Source organism: Rana temporaria, chromosome 4, assembly GCF_905171775.1.
Source record: "Rana temporaria chromosome 4, aRanTem1.1, whole genome shotgun sequence".
Taxonomy (NCBI): domain Eukaryota; kingdom Metazoa; phylum Chordata; class Amphibia; order Anura; family Ranidae; genus Rana; species Rana temporaria.
Window position 1 is genome coordinate 158,149,827 of NC_053492.1, and position 27,864 is coordinate 158,177,690.

The 27,864-nt window shown below is 42.4% G+C and overlaps 1 protein-coding gene and 2 non-coding genes across 3 annotated transcripts in view; 2 read left to right on the plus strand and 1 right to left on the minus strand.

The window, feature by feature from the left end:
- Positions 1-27,864, plus strand: part of LOC120936705 (schwannomin-interacting protein 1) — a 541,245-nt gene that overhangs the window by 282,594 nt on the left and 230,787 nt on the right. The gene's annotated exons all lie outside the window — the stretch shown is intronic.
- Positions 4,991-5,149, minus strand: LOC120938489. The gene has a single exon (XR_005749084.1). It is a non-coding gene; the product is annotated as a U1 spliceosomal RNA (small nuclear RNA).
- LOC120938377 lies at positions 16,053-16,159 on the plus strand. Its single transcript, XR_005749003.1, has one exon. It is a non-coding gene; the product is annotated as a U6 spliceosomal RNA (small nuclear RNA).

The window sequence follows — 27,864 nt, forward strand, 5'->3', positions numbered from 1 at the left end:
GGTTGAAAAAAAAAAAAAAAAGGAAATATAAATGTCTAGTTTTCTGTACTTTTTATGCATGCTAGAAGGCATACCAATATACATTCCATGAAATTATATTTGATAGGGAAAAAAAGAATGACATCTTTGAAGTAAAAATTTGAGTTTTTGAGTGATTAATTTGGCAGAGTTATTATAACTGCAGATGTCACAATCTATATAATGTTTGTAAGTTTAGCCAAGGGGGGAAACGAACATGTTTGACTAAACTGGCTTGTGTTAGGTTAAAAAAAAAATAACTCTGGTTGGCAGCAATATAGAGCAGTCATAAAATACCAATTATATGCTCACAGTCAGAGTTTAGCATATTGAATTCCCCCGATCAGTAACAGACCAGATGTAGCTTCTAAACCAAATGGCATCTCTGTTTGTCTTATGCATCCGCTGGGCCGTCTGTCATCAGCTGAAGGGGTGACCATACCATATTGTTCAATAGCTGGGAATGTGATGGCCTAAAGACCATTATATGCCAGCTAATGAAATTTGGGACAATTTAGAGTGGTCCACAGAAAATGCTTCTATAACTAATTCAAAACAATTATTTTTCTACTTATGGAAGAGAAAATTGAGTGCTGCTACTTTATTTATTTATTTGCACTAACATACAATTTTTCAGGACAAGCTTTCGTGGTATGTCCCCTTTTTCAAGGTCCAAGCAGTACTGATTCACAATTTTTTTAGCAGAATGTTAAAAAAGAAGAAAAAAATTAATACAATAAAATAATCTCTGAGGGAATCTCATATCTTATGGAAAAAAGATATGAATGGAAAAAAAGAAAATCATATAAAATAAGGGTGTGGGGTTGCTAAAATGCAGGAGAGGCAAAACAACCATAAATTGTCTGCAAACTTTTTCTGCCTTCTGCATAAACCCTATATATCGTAGTAGACCATAAGCACCTCCATATTATGTATAATGTAGCAAACTGTCAGCTCATCTATGATCTACCTATCATTAACTGACTCTGATAGGCATAATTGCTGACAACAGGGGGCAGCAATATTATAGTAGTAATGTGCTGATCACACTACTCTCTTTTACAGTTTTGATTTGTCACAGTAAGTTAGTGACATGAAGAAGAGCGGTACATTTCGGCTCCATGGCTGGTTGCTGGATCTAAGCAAGGGAAGGGGTTTACTAAACCACCAACAAGAAGTAGCCTGGCAGGCTCCTCCTTTTTTAACCCTTTTCTTGTTTATTTATTTCTCAAACCCATTATAAAACCTGCTTTATTTTATTTATTACTATTAAATAAAATATGCATTAATACACAATATACAAATATGAATTAAAAGTTTATTTAAGACCCCCGAAAACGATATATATTTTTTTTAAAAGCAGAGGACCTATAGAAAAACACATGTCATTCCCCATTCTTGGTGTCATAAGATATTTGCATACATGTTTACCAATTTTATATTTTTTCTTTAAAAAATGCATTCAAAAACATTACAGAATCTGTAAATTTTACACTAAATATAAAAGATGAGACTTTGACAAGTTAATGGATATCACATCTATCTAGCTTCGAAACTGTGTACAGCCGAATGCTGTGCTATCTACAATTATAAATAGGTTGCGTGTAAAAACGTATACAGCTCCTTTGTTTAGAGTTAAACGGTGGTAAAATGATGGTTCTAAATTACTATTCCACCTTCAGCATTATAAGGATACCTAATATGCAATATAGGCATTTAAGCAGCTCCATAATTGTGTTTATATGTTTGTGTAAGTGTCCTTGAAGTTCATGACAATTACTTTATTAACTTTGCACATGTTTGTTACATCTTCTACTGGCTATTGTTGGGGCCCTTTAAAGGTGTGGGTGCACTAAATCACAGTTGCATTTAACCTGCATAAGGTATAGTTACTTTATAGTCTTGGCACTGGTGCAAGGTACTGTAGATGTGGCTCAGATGTGATACATTTTTGATATAATGCAGTATTGTGTTGGTATAGGTGCAGTCTAGGTTTGGAATAAGTGCAGTATAGAGTGCAATATGAGTGCAGTATGGATTGGGTACACTTGGTGTCCTGCTCTGAGTGGCTCAGTCTTTGCTATCACTATCAGCATAGGGTGAATAGCACTCTCACCAGTGCCTGGGATGCTGCGGTGACCCCTCATTCTGGAAGAGGGGGCCCCCTCAGTCTCTCCCTGAAAGTTTTCAGTAGGAAGCAGAGGGTGAATGAATGCTCCAGTCTCCCTGTGGCAGTGGTGCAGGTGTTGTGATTTTGGCAGTGCTGCGCTGCCCCTGGTGTTCTCACTCTGAGTTTCAGACTCTGAACTCTGCCAGTATAGTTTGCCACTAGCAGGCAAATATCCAGACAGAGGTACTCTCTCTCTCTCTCTCTCTCTCTCTCTCTCTCTCTCTCTCTCTCTCTCTCTCTCTCTCTCTCTAACTCCCTTTGTTCCAAAAGGAAGAACTTTCCCTGGCAGTTTAATAAAAAATCATCTCTCCACTCCTCCTACTGAACAGTGTCTATTGGGATCTGTAGTGTAAGGTGTCTAGTCATCCCATTATATGATTATAGCCTCAATATCATTCCCAGGAGTTTCAGCACTTTTGCTTGGCTTTAGCTCTCCTCCTGCTGGCCAGAGGAGAATGGTGCAGCATAACGTCAATATCTCAGTAGAAGGAGAGAAGACTAAAAGGCAATGTCTCCTCCTCCATATTGCTGTACCCCAGCACCTGGTTACATCTCCAACTGTCCTTCATCTTTAGTTGGCTCACAGTGTTCTCCTTCTCAAAGAGGAGCCAAGTGAGTGATGGAATTGGGAGGGGTTACCACCACCCTATCCACAGATAGAACTGATTGCCTGGCTTTACAGGCACCAGAATCACTTCTAAACAAGAGAAACTTCTGAGCTCTTTTTAAAAATGTACAGTACAGTATACAGTATGCTGGCTTTTCTAGCATTTCTACCTGCAGGACCCTGGAACCTGTCATGCCCTAGGCACCCACTTAGGTCTTTTTCTGGGTTATTTTTCTCTGCTTGACTAGAGTGACAAAGGTTTGCAATATTGGGGAATGATTGAAACTCCTGTCAGTTTGTTTTGGTTCATGTGTCAGCTTCCTGCAGATACAGCAAGAAGTAAGAGAAAATCTTAAAGCGGAGGTCTACCTGATTTTTTATTTTTTTTTAAATGGACACTTACCTGTCCAGCGCACCCGCGATGTTGGCAGCAGAAGATGAGCAATCGCTCGTCTCTCGGCTGCCCCTGCCGCCATCCTGGGTGAGGGAATCAGGAAGTGAAGCGCTGCGGCTTCACTACCCAGTTCCCTACTGCGCATGTGCGAGTAGCGCAGCGCTCCCTCACTAGTCACTGCTCTCTCCTGAGACCAGTGTGTTTCCCAGGAGAGGGGGGGAGTGGTGTGACTCCCACGGATACCTGTCTTAGACAGGTATGTGCACCCCCTCCACCTGAAAGGTGCCAAATATGACACTGGAGGGGGGAGGGTCCCGAAAAGCGGAAGTTCAATTTTTGGGTGGAACTCCCAAATCCCCTCTTAGGGCTTGAGCATTTTTACTGTCCCCCAAACATTCCTTCTTAAGCTGCAAAGACAAAGGTTTACACATGCCATGGTGGAAATTAAAGCCTTGACTCCGTTGAAAAATGTCTCTTTCCATTTGTGTTCTGGTGGAAATTTAAAATGTTGGATTCTGTCTTTCTTTTAACCCGGGACAGTGGTCACTTGAAGAAATACAGTGAGGATATCTCCCCAGTGGGGGCACAGTCAGCAATACAAATCTGGGATGTGTCCTAACCCCTTATAACTCTTTTTTTTTTTTGAAAAGCCTATGGCGTGTGAACACACCCAAAAAACTCCACCCGGTGCAGAAAAAATGTGCACACACATAAAGAGTGTTCACAAAAACGTGCAGACGGGTGCAACGTCAAGTGGTCCTCCTGTGAAGAGGGACCCAAACCCTGATCCCCCGGGGCGTTAGGCTCCAGACGGGGACTGAGGTACTGTGGTCCGAGCAACCGAAGCCGACACGGACCCAACTTCCTCGGAGGGACTGCCGAAACAGAACCCTCCCAGTACTAGGTGGGGCTCCCCCGAAGAGAGACCCCATGAGAGCAGGCGAACTAAGCCAGAAGGCCATGTCCACCCACTCCCAAGACGTTCAGGGCTGGCCCGAGGACCCGCACCCTACTAATCACACAGTGACAAAACGTGCACAACAAAAAAAGACAAAAAAGTGACAAACACAGGCTTAAATAAAATAAAGTGGGGGAAGGGATAGTGGAGAGGAGAGTGAAAGAAGTGGCCATTGTGGTGAAACAATGACCAGGCCCTCCGGCCAGGAATAAAAAATTCCTCCGGTCCTAGCCAAAAGGCCCGGCCCAGGAGGCAGGTGCTAAAAAAAGCGTGTATCTGGTGCAGTGACCGTGGTATCTTAAATCAATGTGTCCCTCACACACAGTGATCTTCAGATGCCCCTGGACTGCCACTCCAGGGGCACATGCACCATAGGCTTTTCATTCCATATCCGACCCCCCGACCGGCCAGTGCAGCCCTCCACCCCTGCCAGCTAGAGAGCCCTTCAAGGTTTTCTTGGGGAGAACTGCCACTCAGATAACAGCCTCCACCAATACTAGCCCCTCCAGACCCTCCGTCAACCCAGCGGATTTGCATGGCCCTACCCCGTCTTATCCCAGGGCATTACCAGCTCCTCCAACCGGATCGCTGACAGAGATAGCACTTACACCAGCCAGCCAGAAGGCCAGACTAGAACTTGGCAAAAAGACCAAGACCAAGCGCAGTACCCATCCTCACCAGGAGCACCCTTCCAGATGGCTCAGACTCAACCATGGGCCGGCCCCCAGTATTCTGTCAGGCAGCACAGCGTAGTCCCTGCTGAAACCATCCTTCCAGGTGCAATGACGTCATTGGAATGCATCCACCCTCCCCATGTAGGAGGTGCTTCAGCACTCCGCTGACAACTGATAAGGACAGATACCACACCCAGTCCCAGCCAAAAGGCCGAGAAGCGGCAGGGAAGACAACCACGACCAGCACGGCCTAGAGTGTGCAATAGCCGTGCCTCGCCCTGGGAGAACCACCTTCATGATCATGGTGTCTCCCCTGCCAGGTAAGTATCTAGCGATTTAATCATTATAAACCCCTTATAACTCTACCCAAAACATTAAACATAAATTGCCTTTGGGCTTGTTCAGACATGCGGCCCCCTGACTGCCCACCTGAACAAGGACATGCAGCCACTCAGGGCTATATGCACATTCTGCAGCTGCAATGCTTTGCTTTCTAGTTGTAGCAAAAATTAAACCCCTGTCCTGTCCAGTGGACAGTACTGTCAGAGAAGGCAAATCATTCCTTTAATGGGGCTACAACGCAGCTGCCCTTCATCCACATGCAATAGGTCAAAACAGGCAATGAGTAGGTGACATATCGCCTCCCAGACGCTTGTTTTAAAACGTGATCTGTGCTGGATCACTTTTCAGAGGGGCAGCAAGGGCTGACACATGTCTGAATGAAAAATGTAACTCCCGGCTTTGTATTTGGCATAATATTCTGTGATTTCTAGTTCTACAACAGGTAAAAAGCAACATATTTTCTAAACATGTTCTTGGTTGTTAAAAAAAGCAGTTTTGAAATATTTGAACACATACTGGTTCATCTTTTTCCCATTACAAAGAATGTTTCACAAGCTGAGCCTGTAGCATTTTCCTTCCTCTATTTTTCAAGATGCTTGAGATAGTTGGAATTGTCGGTCCTGAGTAGAACAATAGAGAGTAAATCCACTCACCTAGCGCATATCCATTTTGCTGGATTCAGCTGTAGGCAGATTTCCAATCTCCTTCTACAGCTCATTGTGTATTATAAAAATGCAGTAGGGAATTCACGCAGGTCACAAATAAATCTGAGTTATTAACCCTATCTCCTCTGCTGAGATAATCCAGCCGACACTTTCAAATGTGTCAGTAAATTAATTTTCCTTAATCCAAGAGGATAATTCTGCTTTAATATGGCTACATATTGCTACATGTGAATCGTGCACTAAGTAGCTCTTAAATTTCATGGGGATAATTTGCTTCTTTGACTTTTACGATGTTAGCTTGCGTAGGAATTAGCAGAGATACAACTGTTCACCATTATTGTCCCTCTTAACAATAGAAACACATGGTGAGAATAAAAATTGTCTTTTCTTCAAGCCATTTCCAGAATGGATATTTTTCCTGTATGTCTGGGGAGAATTAATAGAATTGTTAAAGTGACAATTTTCCTCCCTATGCCTCAGGAAGAAAATTGATAGTGCCATAGTACTGAAATCATTGGATATGATAAAGACATAGCATACACTTACAGCTAGATGGTACTGATCTGAATACTAATAACCTATGCTTTCCTTTAAAGGGATACTATTCTAAAGTGATAAAATAGGGCTCATGCTTGTTGCATTTTTTTACAAATTGTCAGGGCTGTCTTTTACATGGGGCAAAGGGGGCACCTGCCCTGGGTCAAGTCATTGTTGTGGGGGGCCCAAAGCAGCTGCCCCTTAAAGAGGTTGCAAACTCTGTTACACCACTTGTACCTAGAGGTAAGCCTAAAATAAGGCTTACCTGTGGGTACTGTAAATATCTCCTAAACTTTCACAGTTTAGGAGATATTTACTATATGCCCTGCTGCCGACGTTATCGGCACATGCGCACTGAAGAAATGGCCCACTCGAGACGTTTCTTCAGTACCCGTGCCATGACTGGCAGCACTTGTTTGCATGCACAGGAGTGACGTAATCGTGGCTCCGGCCAATCACAGCTCACAAACACGTAAGTAACTCTGGTGAAAGATGTCGGCCATGGGAGCAGAGTGTGTGCGGCACTGCAGGGCATCGTTCTATGGTAAGGATTTCATAATGAGCTAGTATTATTTTTTTTGGAGGTTAATAACATGTTAAGCCCAGGCTGCCTGCAAATAGTTGATACGTAGGTTTGGCTATCACTCAGGTGATGAGGGTGGAATTGAATGTTGGGGTGCTTTTGATTGGTTGGGTGTTATGTCTGCAGCCTGTGCAGTGACAGTAGCGGAAAAATTGTCTAGGCAGAGCATCTGTCAGTCCCTGGCATAGTCACATCAACCCCTCTCCCTCACTATGTCTGACAAGTGTAATGATGATGGTAGTATGGGGAAGGGGTCCTGTGTAATGATGGGGGTAGTATGGGGGAGAGAGTCTTGTGCAACGATGACACTAGTACATCATGCATGCTTAATGTAGGTATAAAAAAAGACACTTGAAGCTCTGGAAGCTTATGTGACAATGCAGGAACATAATTAGGCCTGGTTCACAACTACGCAGGTGCAACAGTGCGTGCATCTTGATGCAAATTTTGTATGCAACATCATACACACTTTGCACACAACTATTCATTTGAATGAGGTGCCTCTTTTTAAATGCACTGCATCAGAAAGCATAGTACTTTGTTGCCGTGTGTTCTGGTGAGCTAAAAACATGAAGTTCTCGTAAAATCATGTAATCCACGCTGTAAAGGTATTATTTAATGTCCAGCGTTTATCTTTATGTAAAATTATTGAAGAAAATACCTTTCTTACAGCATCGCTGGGCGTTCATGTGACCTGCCGGAGCTCTCCTTCTCTCCTCCCGGTTGACCTCTCCCTCTGCAGTGCTCGGAACAGGGCCAATGTCAGCGGAGATCTAAGTAACTCCCTCAATAGTGCTTGTAGTGGGGAAGACGAGCTCCAGTGGGTCATGTGAGCGCCCAGTTATTTTCTACAATAATGTTACATAAAGACAAACGCTGGACATTATATATTCCATTTACAGAGTGGATTCAATTATTTTACAAGGACTTTAACTAGGGTTTATTATGGGGATTACAGAGATGCTCACCCCTTGGCTGACAGGGAGGGAGAGGGGGAGAGAACACATAGGACAATTAACACATTCCCTGAAATGAAGCCCTTTATTATAAGACCCGGTCTTAATTTGTGGGAATTTTCGGGGAGTTTAAACGGTATTTTAAATAAAGTCATTGAACATTTGGTTACTGTAACATTGGAGGCATTTTCTTTCTTTTTCTATATGGGATACTTTGATAAATCCACCCCACAGAGGAACTACATGAGATTTGCTTAAGGAGTCAATCAATTCAATGTTCTATTATGCTTGATACGCCAACCATGGAATGGAAGGCATACATTATCTCACCCCTCACATTTTTGTAAATATTTTATTATATCTTTTCATCTAATAACACTGAAGACATCACACTTTACTACAATGTAAAGTAGTGAGTGTACAGCTTGTATAACAGTGTAAATTTGAACACAGCCATTAATGTTTAAATTGCTGGCAACAAAAGTGAGTACACACGTAGGTGAAAATGTCCAAATGAGTGAGTGAGTGAGTAACTTGTATAGCGCAACAAATGCGAACTAAATCGCCTCAAGGCGATTTAGGCAAATTGGGCCCAATTAGCCATTTTACTTCCCCGGTGTCATGTGACCTGTTAGTGTTACGAGGTCACAGGTGTGAATGGGGAGCAGGTGTGTTAAATTTGGTGTTATCGCTCTCACTCTCTCATACTGGTCACTGGAAGTTCAACATGGCACCTCATGGCAAAGAACTCTCTGAGGATCTGAAAAAAAAGAATTGTTGCTCTACAAAAAGATGGCCTAGGCTATAAGAAGATTGCCAAGACCCTGAAACTGAGCTGCAGCACGGTGGCCAAGGCCATACAGTGGTTTAACAGGACAGGTTCCACTCAGAACAGGCCTCGCCATGGTCGACCAAAGAAGTTGAGTGCACACTCTCAGTGTCATATCCAGAGGTTGTCTTTGGGAAATAGACATAAAGATGATGCACAAGAAAGCACGTAAACAGTTTGCTGAACACAAGCAGACTAAGGACATGTGTGGCAGCAACCAGGTGAAGAGTATATATATGTCTTGTCTACAGGCAAGCATAGTGGTGGGAGTGTCATGGTCTGGGGCTGCATGAGTGCTGCCAGCACTGGGGAGCTACAGTTCATTGAGAGAACCATGAATGCCAACATGTACTGTGACATACTGAAGCAGAGCATAATCCCCTCCCTTTAGAGACTGGGCCGCAGGGCAGTATTCCAACATGATAACGACTCCAAACACACCTCCAAGATGACCACTGCCTTGCAAAAGAAGCTGAGGGTAAAGGCGATGGACTGGCCAATCATGTCTCCAGACTTAAACCCATCTGTGGGGCATCCTCAAACAGAAGGTGGACGAGCGCAAGGTCTGTAACATTCACCAGCTCAGTGATGTTGTCATGGAGGAGTGGAAGAGGACTCCAGTGGCAACCTGTGTAGCTCTGGTGAACTCCATGCCCAAGAGGGTTAAGGCAGTGCTGGGAAATAATGGGGGCCACACAAACTATTGACACTTTGGGCTCAACTTGGACATTTTCCCTTAAAGGTGTACTCACTTTTGTTGCCAGCTGTTTAGACATTAATGATTGTGTGTTGAGTTATTTTGAGGGGACAGCAAATTTACACTGTTATACAAGCTGTACACTCACTACTTTACATTGTAGCAAAGTGTAATTTCTTTAGTGTTGTCACATGAAAAGATAGAATAAAATATTTACAAAAATGTGAGGGGTGTACTAACTTTTGTGAGATACTGTATATTGTACATAACATACCTTGCACTGATGACGCAACAAATGCATTTACAAGATTGATTTTGTGAATAATATATTATTGCATCTACGCTATGAATATAGTGACCACTGGTACAATACCGGATCAAGTAGTTTATCAATACATTCCTGTCCAATGCTACTGCAACATAGGATTGAAAGATGTGTCCATAATCCTTGTGATAGTGCTTTAGAAAATATGATTTGTTGCTGTTGTCACAGACATAATTAGCCCATGTTCATAATAATTGAATGGGAAACTTAGTGAGAAAGTTTAGTGGTGTTCTATGAAGCAGATGATTATCTCTGAAATAATAACAGCAGAGTTGATTGTGTGGAAAGAAACAAGGTTTTTAGCCACATAAATAAGATTGTGAGCATTACAAATAAACAATAAAATGTGTCTTCAGTTAAAGGAGTTTATCCCCACATTCACATAGAAAAATCCAAGATCCCCCACTGCTGTGGCCTCTGTAGCCTATTAGCAAATGTAGTTAGGGACCTCATCTGTGTTATGAAATGAAACACCCCAAGCTATCTGTTGGGTCCTGCACTTGCCATGTTGGAGACAGTGCAGGCTCAGTAAACAATAGTTGTTTGCCTGGCCCGTGGACCGGGGGTGAGGACAGGCTGCCATCATTCTCTGTAGCCAGGCTAATTTCTAGCATAGGTCAAGGGAAAATAGAATCCAGTCTCCACTAGCAGCCTGTTTAGAAGAGATCAATCTGTGGATGAGTGTATGAATGGCACAAAAACTGAAATTATCATCTTCAGTGACAGGGAGGAAGACACTCCTATTCCCATGTGGCCTTCCTCGTTCGATGCTTTGCCTGAGGTAGCCAACCAGGTGAGGGACTTGGGGGTCATCTTGGATTCCAGATTAACTCTGGACCCTCAGGTGAGTGAAGTAGTGAGTTCATGCCACCGCCACATAAAGCTCATGCGGGCCCTTTTCTGCAGTCTGGATGATGACTCGGATAAGATCGCTCTGATCCATGCAACAATTACCAGTCGGTTGGACTACTGTAATGCTTTGTTCCTTGACCTACCTAAAAAGATCATGCATAGACTCCAACCAATTCAGAACGCCACAGCAAGGTTACTTATGTGTGCTGGTAGGAGAGAACATATCACCCCAATTTTGAATACCTTGCATTGGTTGCCCGTCCGTGAGCGGGTTCTGTTTGAGATTGACTGTTTTATGCATAGGATAGTCCATGGAGGTGGACCAGAGTACCTCCGGAAAAAAGATTCACACAATATGTCCCTAGTAGAGCACTATGTTCAGCGGGACAAAACAAATGTCATTGTCCATAGGGTGAGGAAACAGTGACAAGCTTTCTCGTGCAGGGGGATTAAGGTATGGAATGATTTACCGTTGGTCCTAAAAAACACCACCACCGTTGGTCCTAAAAAAACAGGAGAGGGATTTAGGGTCCCAGGATATTCCAAATGATAGCAGAAATAACAGGGTGACAGCTGATATATCTAGGACTCTATACATGTAGTCCCAATCCACATTGCATCCTCTGGCACTTAGTTCCCTTCTAGCACTTGCACATCTGAGCCCACAGCAAGGACTTTATTCACAATGTCCCATAAGCTTTCTGCCACCCAACATCCGCAGGTAGTTTCTCAGTGAGGAAGATAAAAGGGCCTCGTCCTGGCAAAGACTTCAGGACACTGCCCTCCAGCAAATATTTTTTTTAGCAATCTTCCCCAGACCATCAGTCCAGCTCCTGCTGAGTCCCAGACTGCAATCTCTGTCTCATCAGCTATCTCCTAGTGGTTGGGAACCCTTCTTGGAGAGGAGAGAACACTTTGGAAAGGCCTCCCATACATTTATCACCTCCACAGCCACATTCTGCACACCTCCTTCCAGGGATTGGCTAGGGCAGTGGTCGCCAACCTTTCAGACCTCACGAACCACTAAACTCACGATTTTGAATCCCGCAGACTACTAACATGAATTGAATACATGCCTTATACACATAATTCTTCAGACTCCCACCCCGCCCAGATCACACTGCTGCCTTATACACACAATGCTCCAATTGTCAGCGTGCATTGAGAACAACACTGAAAACAACATTGGGCAGTATACATCTGCCACAGTGTTGATTTGCAACAGAACCCCTGGGGACCACCATTTTATCGTGGACCACCACTGGATGGTGAGCGCTGGGCTAGGGCATGATAAATATTTATACTGGTCATTTGACTCTCCCTGCCCTATAGCCTGGAAGCCTCTTCCAGAGGGCAGGTGGAAGAAATCAGTGCACAAAGCAAAGTCCATAAAGACATGGATGAGCAAGTTTGGGGTGGAGGAACTTGATTGGCCTGCACAGAGTTCTGACCTCAACCTGATAGAACACATTTTGCATGGGCTAAGATTGGGGTGCCATAAAAATTCATGCGAGTGTAAAGGCAGGTGTCCCAATACTTTTGACAATAGAGTGTAAGTTGTTATGGCAAATCTTCTTCACTTCTTGGCAATGTTGGAACCTGCCACTAAGTCTTGCCCTCACACATTCCTATTGGCCTATGATGGGTTGCTTCACTGGCCAATAGGTACAGTATATGCAAGAGGCATGAAGCAGCAGATAGGCTTTCTCATAATGGGAAGAGCTGATGTCTGCCAGACTAGCCTGGTGGTCAACCACAAAACAGCAGGATGCAGCAGATGGTAGACGTACTTTTAACTGTGTTCAGTATTTTCTCACATGACAATTTTCCCTTCAAAACGTTCAATTCACAAACATAAATATCACTAAGGTGTACAGTTGTTATTCTTTCCCATGACGGCAATTTTTACCACTGAAAGCCTTTATTTCTTATGAACTGTAATTTTATCTCTCAAATGATTCCTTTTCCTGTTCTTCTCAATGGACACTTCATTGAAACCCACAATCATCCCAACATGGGACCAAGTGATGTTTTAAGTAACAAAAACCTATGCAATCATTTTTGTAAAGGATGTTTACACCTAAAATACTGTAATAATTGATAAAATAATGTGTGTACAGTAAATTCAGCCTTCGGTAAACTGAAACATTATAATTAACACATTGTGTATGTTATATTTGTCTTTGTATTATTATTACTGATCAGTAATGAGTACTAGTAAAGAAATACATTATTATTATACAGAATTTATATAGCGCCAACAGTTTATGAAGCGCTTTATAACATAAGGGAAGACAGTGCAATTACAATACAGTAAGAATCAGGGAGGGAGGGTCAAGAAATACAAAAGGTAATAACTGCGGGGGATGGGCTAATGGAGAAAATAAAAGTAAATTTGTTAGTTGGGGGCCAGATTAGCCTCTCTGAAGAGATGGGTTTTCAGGGAGAGTGTAAAAGTGGACAAAGTAGGAGAAAGTCAGACAGATTGAAGTAGGGAGTTCCAGAGGATGGGAAAGGCTCCGCAGAAGTCCTGGAGGCTAGCATGGGAGGAGATGACAAAGGAGCTAGAGAGCAGGAGGTCTTGGGGAGGAACGAAGAGAACAATTTGGTTGGTATTTTGAGATTAGGTTAGTGGTGTAGCTGGGGGCAGAGTTGTGGATGGCTTTGTAAGTTGTTGTTAGTATCTTAAATTGAATTAGTTGGGTGAGCAGAAGCCAGTGGAGTGATTGACAGAGAGAAGTAGCAGACACTAATCAGTTTGTAAGGTTAATGAACCTGGCAGCAGCATTCATGACAGCCTGAAGGGGGGGATAGCCCAAATGCTTTCATGAACTGGCTTTAACCACTTGCCGACCGCCGCACGCAGATGTACGTCGACACAATGGCACGGGCAGGCACATGGGAGTACCTGTACGTCCCTTTGAATTTGCTGCCCAGCTAAAAGTGCGTGAGCCCGCCGCGTGCCTCGTGAGCCTGCTCGCGGGTCCCGGGAACTCGATGTTCCCAAACAACCCGCGATTGCGATCGACAAAGCCAGAACAGGGGGATGCCTTTGTAAACAAGGCATTCCCCTATTTTGCCTGACACTGTCACTGATGGCTGTTCCCCCGTGATCGGGAACGGTCATCAGTGACGTGTCACATGTAGCCACGCCCCCTAACAGTAAGAATCACTCCCTAGTACTAACTTAACCCCTGCAGCGCCACCTATTTTTTAACCCCTTCACTACCAGTGTCATTTTTACAGTAATCAGTGCATTTTTATAGCACTGATCGCTGTAAAAATTACAATGGTCCCAAAAATGTGTCAAAAGTATCAGATGTGTCCACCATAAAGTCGCAGTCACAATAAAAATCTCTAATCGCCGCCATTACTAGTAAAAAAAAAATAATCATAAAAATGATATAAAACTACCCCCTATTTTGTAGATGCTATAACTTTTGCGCAAACAAATCAAAAAAAAAAAATTGCGATTTATTTTTTTTTTTTTACCAAAAATATGTAGATGAATACGTATCGGCCTAAACTGAGGAAAACATTTTTTTTATATATATTTTTGGGGATATTTATTATAGCAAAAAGTTAAAAATATAGAATTATTTTCAAATTTTTTGCTCTATTTTTGTTTATAGCGCAAAAAATAAAAACCGCAGAGGTGATCAAATAACACCAAAAGAAAGCTTCATTTATGGGGAAAAAAATATGTCAATTTTGTTTGGGAGCCACATCGCACGACCGCGCAATTGTCTGTTAAAGCGACGCAGTACCGAATCGCAAAAAGTGGCCTAGTCTTTGACCAGAAAAATGGTCCGGGGCTTAAGCAGTTAACATCACTTATTTGGTGTACTTATGTATTATTATTATTATTATTATTATTATTACTGTGATTTCTCTTATTACTGACCATTAGTATTATCTAATTACAATAGAATATATACCAAGAATATGCAATTAGCGGACCTCCAGCTGTTGCAAAACTACAAGTTCCATCATGCCTCTGCCTCTGGGTGTTATGCTTGTGGCTGTCAGTCTTGCTATGCCTCATGGGACTTGTAGTTCTGTAACAGCTGGAGGTCCGCTAATTGCATATCCCTGATATATACTAATCAACTTTAGTTTAGTTGTTTGTTTAAACCTTTATACAGTACATTTACAAGCTGTTGTCTAGTCAGGTGCCTTTTTATTCACCTTGCTCACAAGCCCTCATTTAGTGACGGGGGATTATGGCGTGGGATTGTTTTTTAGGGGTTGGGCTTGGCATCGGCATACCAAGACATTTTGGACCATTTCATGCTCCCAACTTTGTGGGAACAGTTTGGGGATGGCCCCTTCCTGTTCCAACATGACTGCACACCAGTGCACAAAGCAAGGTCCACATAGACATGGATGAGCGAGTTTGGGGTGGAGGAATTTGACTGGCCTGCGCAGAGTCCTGACCTCAAACCAATAGAACACATTTGAGATGAATTACAGCGGAGACTGTGAACAGGCCTTCTCATCCAATATCAGTGCCTGACCTCACAAATGCGCTTCTGGAAGAATGCTCAAATATTCCCATAGACACTCCTAAATCTTCCCAGAAGAGTTAAAGCTATTATAGCTGTAAAGGGTGGGCCAACTCAAATTGAACCCTACAGACTAAGACTGGGATGCCATTAAAGTTCATGTGTGTGTAAAGGCAGGCGTCCCAATACTTTTGACAATTTGATATATATATATATATATATATACACAGTGCACACTATGTTTTTTAGTTATGGATAAAGTAGGGAAGGATTAGTAGAAAATGCCCCATTTTGGAGTTGAAATGGGCCACATAGTTCAGTGGGGACATTTGTTCTAATGACAACTGAGTTGAATTCACCTAAATTTAGAAAGATTTCCTCTACTTGCCTGTTGCATCAAAAAGACAGATAGTGAAAGAAAATCTCCACACCGACACAGACAGGAGATTAAACCCTTTCCTTCTCTATCTCAAATGAAGACAAACATTTATGACTTTAGATACACTTAACGTTATAGCAAGAGTCTGCTAAATGAATGAATGTGATTAATAAGTATTATTATTATTATTATTATTATTAATAATAATAATACTGTATTGAAAACTAACACAAAATGGCTAGACAGCCAGGGCTGGTGCAAGGATTTTTGACACCCTAAGCAAAACCTAATTTTATTCCGCCCCGGCTCCACCCCTGACTCCACCCCCCTTTCCCTGCCCATGTAAACCCCACCATATTAATGAAGCACCCATCAAATGCAGCTCACCAGCACCAATCAAATGCAGCCTCACCAACGCCCATCAAATGCAGCCCACCAGCACCAATCAAATGCAGCCTTACCAACTCCCATCAAATCCAGCCTCACCAACGCCCATCAAATGCAGCCTCACCAGCACCCATCAAATGCAGCCTCACCAGCACCCATCAAATGCAGCCTCACGTGCTCGCTTCGGCAGCACATATACTAAAATTGGAACGATACAGAGAAGATTAGCATGGCCCCTGCGCAAGGATGACACGCAAATTCGTGAAGCGTTCCATATTTAAAAAAAAAAAAAATGCAGCCTCACCAGCACCCATCAAATATAGCCCACCAGTGCCCATCAAATGCAGCCTCACCAGCATCTATCAATGCAGCCCACCAGCACCCATCAAATGCAGCCTCACCAACACCCATCAAATGCAGCCTCACCAGCGCTCATCAACCACTTAAGGACCGCCTCCTGCACATATACGTCGGCAGAATGGCACGGCTGGGCACATGCATGTACAGGTATGTCCTCTTTATGTGCCCAGCCGTGGGTCACGGGCGTGCGCCCGCGACCCGGTCCGAAGCTCCGTGACCGTGACCGCGGGACCCACGGACCCGATCGCCGCTGGAGTCCCGCGATCAGTCCCTGGAGCTGAAGAACGGGGAGAGCTGTGTGTAAACACAGCTTCCCCGTTCTTCACTGTGGCGCCGTCATTGATCGTGTGTTCCCTTTTATAGGGAAACACAATCAATTACGTCCCACCTACAGCCACACCCCCCTACAGTTAGAAACACAAATGAGCTCACACTTAACCCCTTCAGCGCCTTGTGGTTAACTCCCAAACTGCAATTGTAATTTTCACAGTAAACAATACATTTTTAATGCATTTTTTGCTGTGAAAATGACAATGGTCCCAAAAATGTGTCCGCCATTATGTCGCAGTCACGAAAAAAATCGCTGATCGCCACCATTAGTAGTAAAAGAAAAATAATTAATAGAAATGCAATAAAACTATCCCCTATTTTGTAAACGCTATAAATTTTGCGCAAACCAATCGATAAACGCTTATTGCGATTTTTTTTACCAAAAATAGGTAGAAGAATACATTTCTGCCTAAATGGAGGAAAAACATTTTTTTATATATATTTTTGGGGGATATTTATTATAGCAAAAAGTAAAAAATATTGAACTTTTTTCAAAATTTCGCTCTATTTTTGTTTATAGCGCAAAAAATAAAAACCGCAGAGGTGATCAAATACCACCAAAAGAAAGCTCTATTTCTGGGAAAAAAAGGACGCCAATTTTGTTTGGGAGCCACGTCGCACGACTGCGCAATTGTCAGTTAAAGAGACGCAGTGCCGAATCGCAAAAACTGGCCAGGTCCTTTAGCTGCCTAAAGGTCCGGGTCTTAAGTGGTTAAATGCAGCCTCACCAGCGCTCATCAAATGCAGTCTCACCAGTGTCTTTCAATGCAGCCTCACCAGCACGCATCAATGCAGCCCACCAGCGCCCATCAAATGCAGCCTCACCAGCACCCATAAAATGCAGCCTGACCAGAGCCCATCAAATTCAGCCTCACCAGCGTCCATCAATGCAGCCCACCAGCACTCATCAAATGCAGCCTCACCAGCGCCCATCAAATGCAGCCTCACCAGCGTCCATCAATGCAGCCCACCAGCACTCATCAAATGCAGCCTCACCAGTGCCCATCAAATGCAGCCTTACCAGCACCTATCAAATGCAGCCTACAAGCGCCCATCAAATGCAGCCTCACCAGCGCCAATCAAATGTAGCCTCACCAGCGTCCATCAAATACAGCCTACCAGTGCCCATCAATGCAGCCTACCAGTGCCCATCAATGAATGTTTGCTTGCTTCCATTCATTCGGGAGTCGGGACACAGACACAGTCCTTCGCCGCCGCTGCAACTCTGACACTATTAGTGTGATCGTAGAGGCGGCTGCCTGGTAATGCTGAGACTTAGCTTTTTGCTGCAGAGAGAAGTGAGTAGGAACAGCAGTGACTGGGCGCCCTAGGCAGCAGGACGCCCTAGTCGGCTGCCTAGTTTGCCTAGTGGTAGCACCAGCCCTGTATACAGCATATACAACTATCTTTTTTATTTCAAATTTGATCATTTTTGGTTGTGATCAGGTTGTGTGTAATAAAAAGTGTCGGAATAAGAAGCAGCAAATACTGCAGTGATATTAACAGAAAACTTTCAGAATTCTAGACAATTACCAACCTACAAGCATAAAATAGCTCCTCAGATAAGCTGGGAAATCATGATGAGCCAAGAAAAGCAGCATTCTTTCAGTGCACAGCTGCTGTACTGTTGAAGAATGCTTGAGCGTCTTGGCTGTTACAGGTGCTTGTTCTTTACTTTGGCAGTTGGATTGGCAGTTGGATCTTTCATTGTTTAAAACAAAAAATGCTGATTTATTGGCAGAATGAAACAGATAAGGTGCTTATGTAATATTTCTGGAGACTGGTGACGTGACAGCCTATCATTAGCATATGGATGTGTGAAATGAAGGATAGATGAATGAGCCTAATAGACAGCAGACATGCCTTCTGTCATAGGGGCATTGTTTACATTAATAGAGCTTTCAGGAATGTTGTAAGAGCGCACAAAGTAATTTCTGCTTTACATATGTTTCTCTTTAATTACCACTGACATATTTATTCAGACACGGCATTGTCTTGGTTGCTGATACAAGTGATTATGGTAATTATTTTTTGCATCAGTTAAGAAACTGCATATTTCCAATTAGAGGAATAAGCTTCTTAATTTTCCTCTAATAGCAATATAGTAGTGTTTATCTTTTTTTGCTAATTAAAAGTGCTGAATCAAACGGCCTCAACTTTGAGCCATCACTTTTTTTCTATTCCTGCTTTCCATCTGTCAGCAGGTTTCCCTCTGAGGTACAGACGACGCTGCCTTCCAAAATGATCAGGTAGATGCCAAAAAAAGAGCCAATGTTCTTCTTTTAAACAGCAAGCCGATGAGTTACAAGGTAAACAAAGCCGAATCAGCAATTTCCAGAGGTGACATGATGAGAAAGACTGACAAATAGACAAAAAATCCCCCACTGTCTAGGTCAGCACTGAACCAATCTGCTCTCATGCTCGGATTTTGCGGCTTGAGTCTCATGGGATTTGGGCTGCCCCAGATTGCTTTGATAAGTAATCTATACCTCTCTAGCATTGTCATCCTCTTCTCTCCCTGGCACTGCTTCATTTCATATTGCTGAAGAATTGCATCCCTTTATATAGTACATAGGGAAGTACATACCAATGCAAACAAAATCTATGCTGTACAATAAATTGGAGGATTGCTTCATGCAGATCACTAACCACTGTAATGCCCTGTACACACGATCGGTCAATCCGATGAGAACGGTCTGATGGATTTTTCCATCAGTTAACTGATGAAGCTGACTGATGGTCAGTCGTGCCTACACACCATCGGTTAAAAAAACGATTGTGTCAGAACGCGGTGAAGTAAACCATGTACGACGCCACTATAAAGGGGAAGTTCAAATCCAATGACGCCACCCTTGGGGCTGCGTTAGCTGATTTTGTGTTAGTAAAAGACGATTTGCGCTTTTCTGTCTGTTACAGCGTGATGAATGTGCTATCTCCATAATAAACGCTAGTTTTACCAGAACGAGCGCTCCCGTCCCCTAATTTAGTCTGAGCATGCGTGGATTTTTAACCGATGGACGTGCCTACAAACGATAATTTTTTTTTCTATCGGTTAGGTATCCATCGGTTAATTTTAAAACAAGTTTCAAATTTTTTAACCAATGGATAAATAACCGATGGGGCCTACACACGATCGGTTTGGTCTGATGAAAACAGCCCATCAGACCGTTCTCATCGGATTGACCGATCGTGTGTACGCAGCATAAGACTCTTACGGACCGAGACCCTTTTTATTGTTCTGTTATGCATCTGGTATTTTGACAATTGATTTGTCATAACGTGTGATAGAGTTGTCGGTTCAAATCCCAACCATGGCACTACCAGCCTGGAGTTTGCATGTTCTCCCTGTACCTGCGTGGGTTTGCTCCAGGTACTGCCTAAATTGGCCCTAGTATGTGTATGCATGAATGTAAGTTAGGGACCTTAGATTGTAAGCTCCTTGAGGGCAGGGACTGATGTGAATGTACAATATATATGTAAACCACTGCAGAAATTGACAGTGCTATATAAGTACCTGTAATAAATACATAAATAAATGAAATACCAAAGTGATACACAGGTTTTTGTGCTTAGGACATATAGTGGGGAAAATAATTATTTGATCCCCTGCAGTTTTTGTAATTTTGTCCACTTACAAAGAAATTAAAGGTCTGTCATTTTTATCATAGGTGACCGTGTACAGTAAAACCTTGGATTGCAAAAATATTTTGTTCTGAAAGCATGCTTGTAATCCAAAGCACTTGTATATCAAAGTGAATTTTCCCATAAGAAATAATGGAAACTCAAAGGATTCATTCCACAACTATTTATTCATAAGTCCTTCAGTTTATAGTCCATATAAAAAGATTGTAGCAATGTGATAAGTTGTGTAACCATAAAATGCCCATCCACAAATGGAAGCCTCCCCAAGGGGATTAGAAGCAAAATCCAGCAGGAGCTGCAGAGTATAAAAGAGAAGAGAGGTGCCTCTAATGTAGTAATATGGTTACATCTAATAAAGGTACAACATTTAGCACATGGTTGATGATTAAAAAAGGCAGATCTAAGTATGCAGGCATCTTGGGTAAAGCAATCCACATAGACCGTCCTCCTCACCGCTATCAGTCTGCAATCATGACCGGGAAGACTACCCTCCGGTAGAGCAATCTGAAAGCGAGGCTTGAACCACTCGTTGAAAGGACAATATCAATGGCGGTGAGGAGAATGGTCTATGAAGACAGCTTTACCCTGGACGCCTGCATACTTTGATGTGCCTGTTTTAATCATCAACCATGTGAGTTTCTAAATGTTGTACCTTCATTAAATGTAACCATATTGCTACACTTAGAGGCGCCTCTCTTCTATTTTATACTCAGTGGTGACATGACGCTACTCTTATATCCAGACATTGCTTGTATATCAAGGCAAAATGTTGTTAAAAATTTAGCTTGTCTTGCAAAACGCTCTCAAACCAAGTTACTCTCAACCCAAAGTTTTACTGTATGTCAATTGATAGAATATCAACCAAAAATCCAGAAAAAAAACATGATACAAATGTTATAAATTGAGTTGCAGTCCAGTGAGTAAAATACGTATTTGATTCCCAAGCAAAACATGACTTAGTACTTGGTGCAGAAACCCTTGTTGGCAAGCACAAAGGTAAGACGTTTTCTGTAGTTGGTTTACAGGTTTGCACACATCTCAGGAGGGATTTTGGTCCACCCTTCTTTACTCATCTTCTCTAAATCCTTAAGGTTTTTTGTCTGTCGTTTGGAAACTCGAAACCTCAGCTCCTTCCATAAGTTTTCTATAAGATCAAGGTCTGGAGATGGGCTAGGCCACTCCATGACTTTAATGTGCTTCTTCTTGAGCCACTTCTGTGTTGCCTTGGTGGTATGTTTTGGGTCATTGTCATGCTGGAAGACCCATCCACATGGCGAGTTGAGTTAATGCCAAAAAGCAAAATTTTGGTCTCTTCTGACCATAGCACTTTCTCCCAATCCTTCTCTGAATCATTTAGTTAGTTATGTTCATTAGCAAACTTCAGACAGCCTGTACATGTGCCTTCTTGAGGAGGGGGACCTTGCGGGTGCTGGCGGCATATTGTACTACCAATGGTTTGTTTGGTGACTGTGGTCTTGACTGCCTTGAGATCATTCACAAGCTCCTCTCGTGTAGTTCTGGGCTGATCCATCACTGTTCTCATGATCATCCTTACCCCATGAGACGAAATCTTGCATGGAGCTCCAGACCTAGAGCGATTGATGGTTAATTTGTATGTCTTCCATTTGCGAATTATCGCTCCAACAGTTGTCTCCTTCTCACCAATCTTCTTGCTGATGGTCTTGTAGCCCATTACATCCTTGTGCAGGTCTACAGTCTTGTCCCCGACATCCTTTGACAGCTCTTTGATCTTGCCCATTATGGTGGGTTTGAATAGAAGAAAGAGATTCTGTGGACAGGTGTCTTTTATACACATAATGAGTTGTCATTAGGAGCATCTTCTTAACCCCCCTGGCGGTATTCTCGAGTCTGACTCGGGGTTAAATTTTTCTGCTGCGATCGTTAACCCTGAGTCAGACTCGGGCTCGCCTCGCAGAATCCACAGACTTGGTTTACTTACCTTGTCCCTGGATCCAGCGATGCCACCGCGCTGTGTGAGCAAGCGGGACCTCGCTCGATTTACACAGTGCCTCTGTGTGCTGCCGATCTCCGTTCCCTGCGACGTTACGACGCACGGGGGCGGAGAACGGCGCCAAATTCAAAAAGGTAAACAAACACCTTACATACAGTATACTGTAATCTTATAGATTACAGTACTGTATGTAAAAAATACACACCCCCCTTGTCCCTAGTGGTCTGCCCAGTGTCCTACATGTACTTTTATATAATAAAAAATGTTCTTTCTGACTGCAAACTGTAGATTGTCCATAGCAACCAAAAGTGTCCTTTTATGTCAAAAATGGTTTTAGAGCAGCTATAAAACAGCGATAATAAATTATAATCACTTGCAGAATTGTGCGATAGCGATTTGTGGGGAAATTCGTCATAAAAAAATAAAAGTAATGACAGCAACAATTCTGCAACTGAGCAAATTTCAGTGATTTTGAGTTGATTACATTATTGAATATTTTTTATTATAATTATATTATTATTTGTTATAATTATTTATAATTATTTATTATATTATAATTTATAATTTTGTTTTTAAAAAAATGTCATACCCGGGATGCCTACTAGACTCTTGTTTGGACAGATTTAAGTGAGTTATTCTGAAGGCCCCGTACAGACGACGCCGGACCGTTTTCAGCGGACATGTCCGCTCGAGATTTCTGTCTGATGGTTGTACACACCATCAGACAGAAATCCGCGCGGACACGATACGCGGTGACGTGGCCACGCCGTCGCGCGACGATTATGTGGCGACGTGCGCGGCCCTGGAAGGTCAATGCTTCCACGCATGCGTCGAATCACTTTGACGCATGCGAGGCCTTTCGGCCGAGCGGACATGAATGGTGAGTCTGTACAGACGACCGAACATGTCCGACGGACAGGCTTCCAGCGGACATGTTTCTTAGCATGCTAAGAAATTTTTGTCCGCTGGAAAACGGTCGGCTGGACAAATGTCCGCTGGAAACCTGTCCGGTCGGCCGTACACACAACCGAACATGTCTGCTGAAACTGGTCCGCGGACCAGTTTCAGCGGACATGTTCGGTCGTGTGTACAGGGCCTAAGAATTACAGGCCTACAGTTTAAAACGCCAAATTTCCTTGCAAATAATGGTACCGCTTTCAGCACCTTTTTTCTGAAATAATCATACCGCCAGGGAGGTTAAATAGACAAGACTAATCTGTGCACCACATGAGCACATACTGTAGCCAGTCTGTGGGGGCCAGAATTATTGTTTGGTTGGTAGGGGATCAAAGACTTATTTTACTCACTGAACTGCAACTCAATTTATAACATTTGTATCATGTGTTTTTTTCTGGATTTAGGTTAATGGCTGTTGTCATGCTCTTCTTGGCTACCATCATCTATTGTTCTGTCTACATCCAGGTCTCAAAGCAATTCTAAAACATGATTTTAATCCAAAACCTGCCAGGAAGTGTAGTTTAATGACAAACCTCATCAAAAATTACTCCATTCCAGGCTGCCATCAGATAAGCAAAGTTGGGGCCACAAAAGTGTACAGAACCCGCACATCGAACTAAAAAAATCAATTATTAAGTAGATTTACATACACCTGCATAAAATAACATTGGTTAATTCAGTCACAATTCATTAATAGGATAGAGTGTGAGAAAACATCTCAATCAATTCTCTGAGATTTACTGTAAAGTGTCTTTTTCCCTTTTCAATTTTTAAAGCTTTAATGTTTTATGGACTCAATTTGTTCTGGTAAAGCTGTTTGAATAAAATTTTCCAATAGGGAATAGAAGTAGAGGCTTAAAGGGTTTGACTTGGAGATTGTGATTAGTACTGTTCTGGCCCTGAAAGTTTTTTGTGTTTCTGAAAAGGCTTTGCTTTCCCTGCATTCACATTGATAGATGAACATGAATATGAACTGAATCATTTAACAGAAGCATAAAAATTGTAATGTTATGAATAACGAAGACATTATGGGGTTGATTTATCAAAACTGGAGAGTGCAAAATCTGGTGCAGCTCTGCATAGAAACCAGCTTCCAGGTTTTATTGTCAAATCTTAGGCCTCATACACACGGCCGAGAAACTCGACGGGCAAAACACATCGTTTTGCTCGTCGAGTTCCTTGTGAAGCCGCCGAGGATCTCGGCGAGCCAAATTTTCCCATTGCCGTCGGGGAAAAAGAAGACATGCTTTCTTTTTGGCCCGACGAGATCCTCGCCGGTTTCCTCATTGAAAAGTGTACACACGACCGGTTTCCTCGGCAAAAAAAAGCTTCTTGCTGGTTTTTGCCGAGAAACTCGGCCGTGTGTACGAGGCCTGAAAGTGTTACTAAACCCAGGACCCTGCATTCACTATATCTGATCTCCCACACTACACAGAGCATGGAAATGCAATTATTTTAGAAAATATAAACTGGTAAAAACCTTATCTCATTAACAGTTAGAGCAGTCTTGTAACTTCTATCAGTGTCAAGCCAAGCACTGGTTAAAGCTTGTAGAAGGAGTTTTCTGACTGTGCTATGAGACTGTGAGACCCCTGACCTGTGGTGGCTGGTGCTTGGGGGAGAGAAAACAAACCCCTCCAGGTGTGCACTCACTGCAGTTATGGCTCCCCTCTGTGGTTTCCTTGTTAACCCGGTCTTCTTTACGGGTTCCAAATCTTTAGCCTCCTGATCGACCAGGACGAGAAGCCAGACCCCGAAGTGACACGATGGTGAATATTGTTTTTTTTTAACATCAAACGTGGAAGGGTTTGGGGCGCAATTCTCTGCGCCCCTGAGGACAACCTAAGACAAACCAATTAAAGCCTCAGGCTCTAATCACATGCTTGTCAAAAACTGAAGGACCTTAAAGAAACCCATTAGTCCGGTGCCCAACATAGTGCATACACATAGAACGATTTTTTTTATTTAATTTAAATGATAATATGACTACTATTTGTTAACTTTAAAATGTTAAAAAATGTTAGTCATATTATCTTTTTTTTTTAATAAATTGTTCTATGATGAGCTTTCTTATTTGCTAAAACTTTGGGGGGGGTGGCGCTAATGCCCCCCTTATGGACCGACCACCACTGCCCCTGACACTCTGTCTGGACAGTGCTGATTGGTCCAGTGCTGATCACATGCATCCTCCCAAGAAGAAAAAATCCTCTCTAGCAATACTGACCAAATTGAGCATGTGCAACCTGACTCCATAGACTTTGTGTTATCAGGAAATTATTAGGAGTCTGTGGAAGGAGGGGTTCAGAGAAGACAGGATCAAACAGCCTTTTTATATAATGCAGAAGTTGACCCCTTAGGTTCCATAGTGAATATAACAAGCATGCTTTTACTGTTGTGAGTTTATTAACACTTTTTCAACTGAAGAAGCTGTTAGAAGCTGATTGATTTCTAGGCAGAGCTGCACCAGATTTTGCACTCTCCAGTTTTAGTAAATCAACCCCTATGTTTCAGTCTTTATTTATCTACTGTAGATACATGTATACTGAGGGTGATACTTGATGGGGCACAGGATTGACTTACTGTATTTAAGAATAAATCCACTCTGGAAGCAGCTAGCAGTCTTGTTGGTTTCTCGCTCTTTGTTCCCCACCAAGGTCCCCATTCCTGTACACTTTCCTGTTTGATGTGGTTTACCAAACTGGGACATTAATACTTTAGTAGACCGTAATATTTAAAGGTACCGGTATATTTTATTCAGAGGAAACTGTGATAATAATAATAAGCAATATTAATTTATACAATGGACTCCCACTGGTGCCACAAAGATTTCCTGGAAATTACTCTACCAATATTATTCGGTTCTAAAATTAAATACACTGGACAGGTCATTAAAACACGCATTATCATTTAATATCTACTTTGGACCATTTAATTGCACAGCAAGCTTCAAAGGGAACTGCAGTGGACAACAAACATTGCCAGATGTTTGCTGTTAAACCCAAGCTGTTATCATCACTTATAACAATTATATTATATGAAATGCCTTGCAGTGGGTTGGAACATCAATTTTATCTTTGACAGATAAATATTAAATATTGCATAATAATATTTTGCATTCTCTTTTGGAGACAGCAGGTGTGAGTTTAGGTTTGTTTTTACATAGATATGTTTATCTATTTGCAGCTTGTTTGTAAACTGCAGCTTGAGCTATGGAACATGTAAACTAAAAGCTTTTTACAACAGATTTGGAACACACATCACTTTAGGATATGACTCAGAAACCTCAATGCAGTCAGGCAGCCACTGCTTTTTGGCTGATAAGGTTTTGTTTTTTATTATTATTAATATACACGATTTATATAGCGCCAACAGTTTACGCAGCGCTTTACAATGTATAGGAGGGACAACAGTACAGTTCAATACAGAAGGTACAGGAGGGCCCTGCTCGTAGAGCTTACATTCTAAAGGGAGGGGGTGGTGGTACAAAAGGTAATAGCTGCAGAGTGATTTGATGGGGGTGGCTAAGAGACAGTTGGTTAGGTGGGTGTGGGATAGGCTTCCCTGAATAAATGAGTTTTCAGGAATCACCTAAAGGTGGACAGGGTAGGGACTGATTAGACATACTGGGGCAGGGAGTTCCAGAGGATGGGAGAGTCTCTGGAGAAGTCATAGTACAACAGATACCCATAGAAGTCAATCACAGATCAGCTTCCTACTGTTTGGGCTCATTCACACAACATACGGTGGGATATCCGTGAGAACACATTCCCACTACATAGACAGTCCAAAATCCACATTAGCTAACAAGCAAAGCTCACGCCATTGCATTGCGTTGCAGTTCAGTGCAGTACAATTCTGTGAAAAAAAAGTACAGCAAGCATTTTTTTACAATGCAAATGTGAATAAAAGCACGTAAGCCCAACATTCATAAACACAGCTCTGCATTTAAATGAGCCCTAAATATTTAATAGATAAAAGCTGTTTTGTTTATTTGTTAGGAATCATAGGATAACATTGTTCTGTTTTAAGTTCCATTATTTTGTATGTCTAAGGCCCCTCACACACTATTAGATTTTCTGCAGATTTTTGTCTTCCGATTTACCAAGACCATCTAATATGAGGTCATACCTTAAGAGTTTCAATTTGTATGCAATCAGGCAGACCCTTGCACTACAAGGTTTTGGTAAATATATAAGTGTGTTTGGGGTCTAAGTGTGTTTTTAGTATATAATATACCCTACAGAGACAAAGTCATTTTGTAATTCAGGACAAAGGGGGTTATTTACTAAGGCAAATCCTCTTTGCACTACAACTGCAAACTACGGGGGTTATTTACTAAAAGAAAATCCACTTTGCACTTCAAGTGCACTGCAAGTACACTTGAAAGTGCACTCGGAAATGCAGTCGCTGTAGATCCGAGGGGGACATGCAAAGAAAATAAAAAACAGAATTTTAGCTTGCACATGATTGGATAATAAAACCAGCAGAGTTTCCCTGCATTTCAGATCTACCCCTCAGATTTACAGCGACTGCACTAAGTTCCAAGTGCACTTTCAGTGCAATTTCAAGGGCACTTTGCACTTGTAGTGCAACGTGGATTTGCCTTTTGTAAAAAACGCCCAAAATGACAGTAGGGTTGATTTACTGGCTGTTCACTTTGCAAGTACATTTTTACCAAGCTCAGAGATTGAGGTGAAGTTCTACTGACTTCTATCACCCACTTAT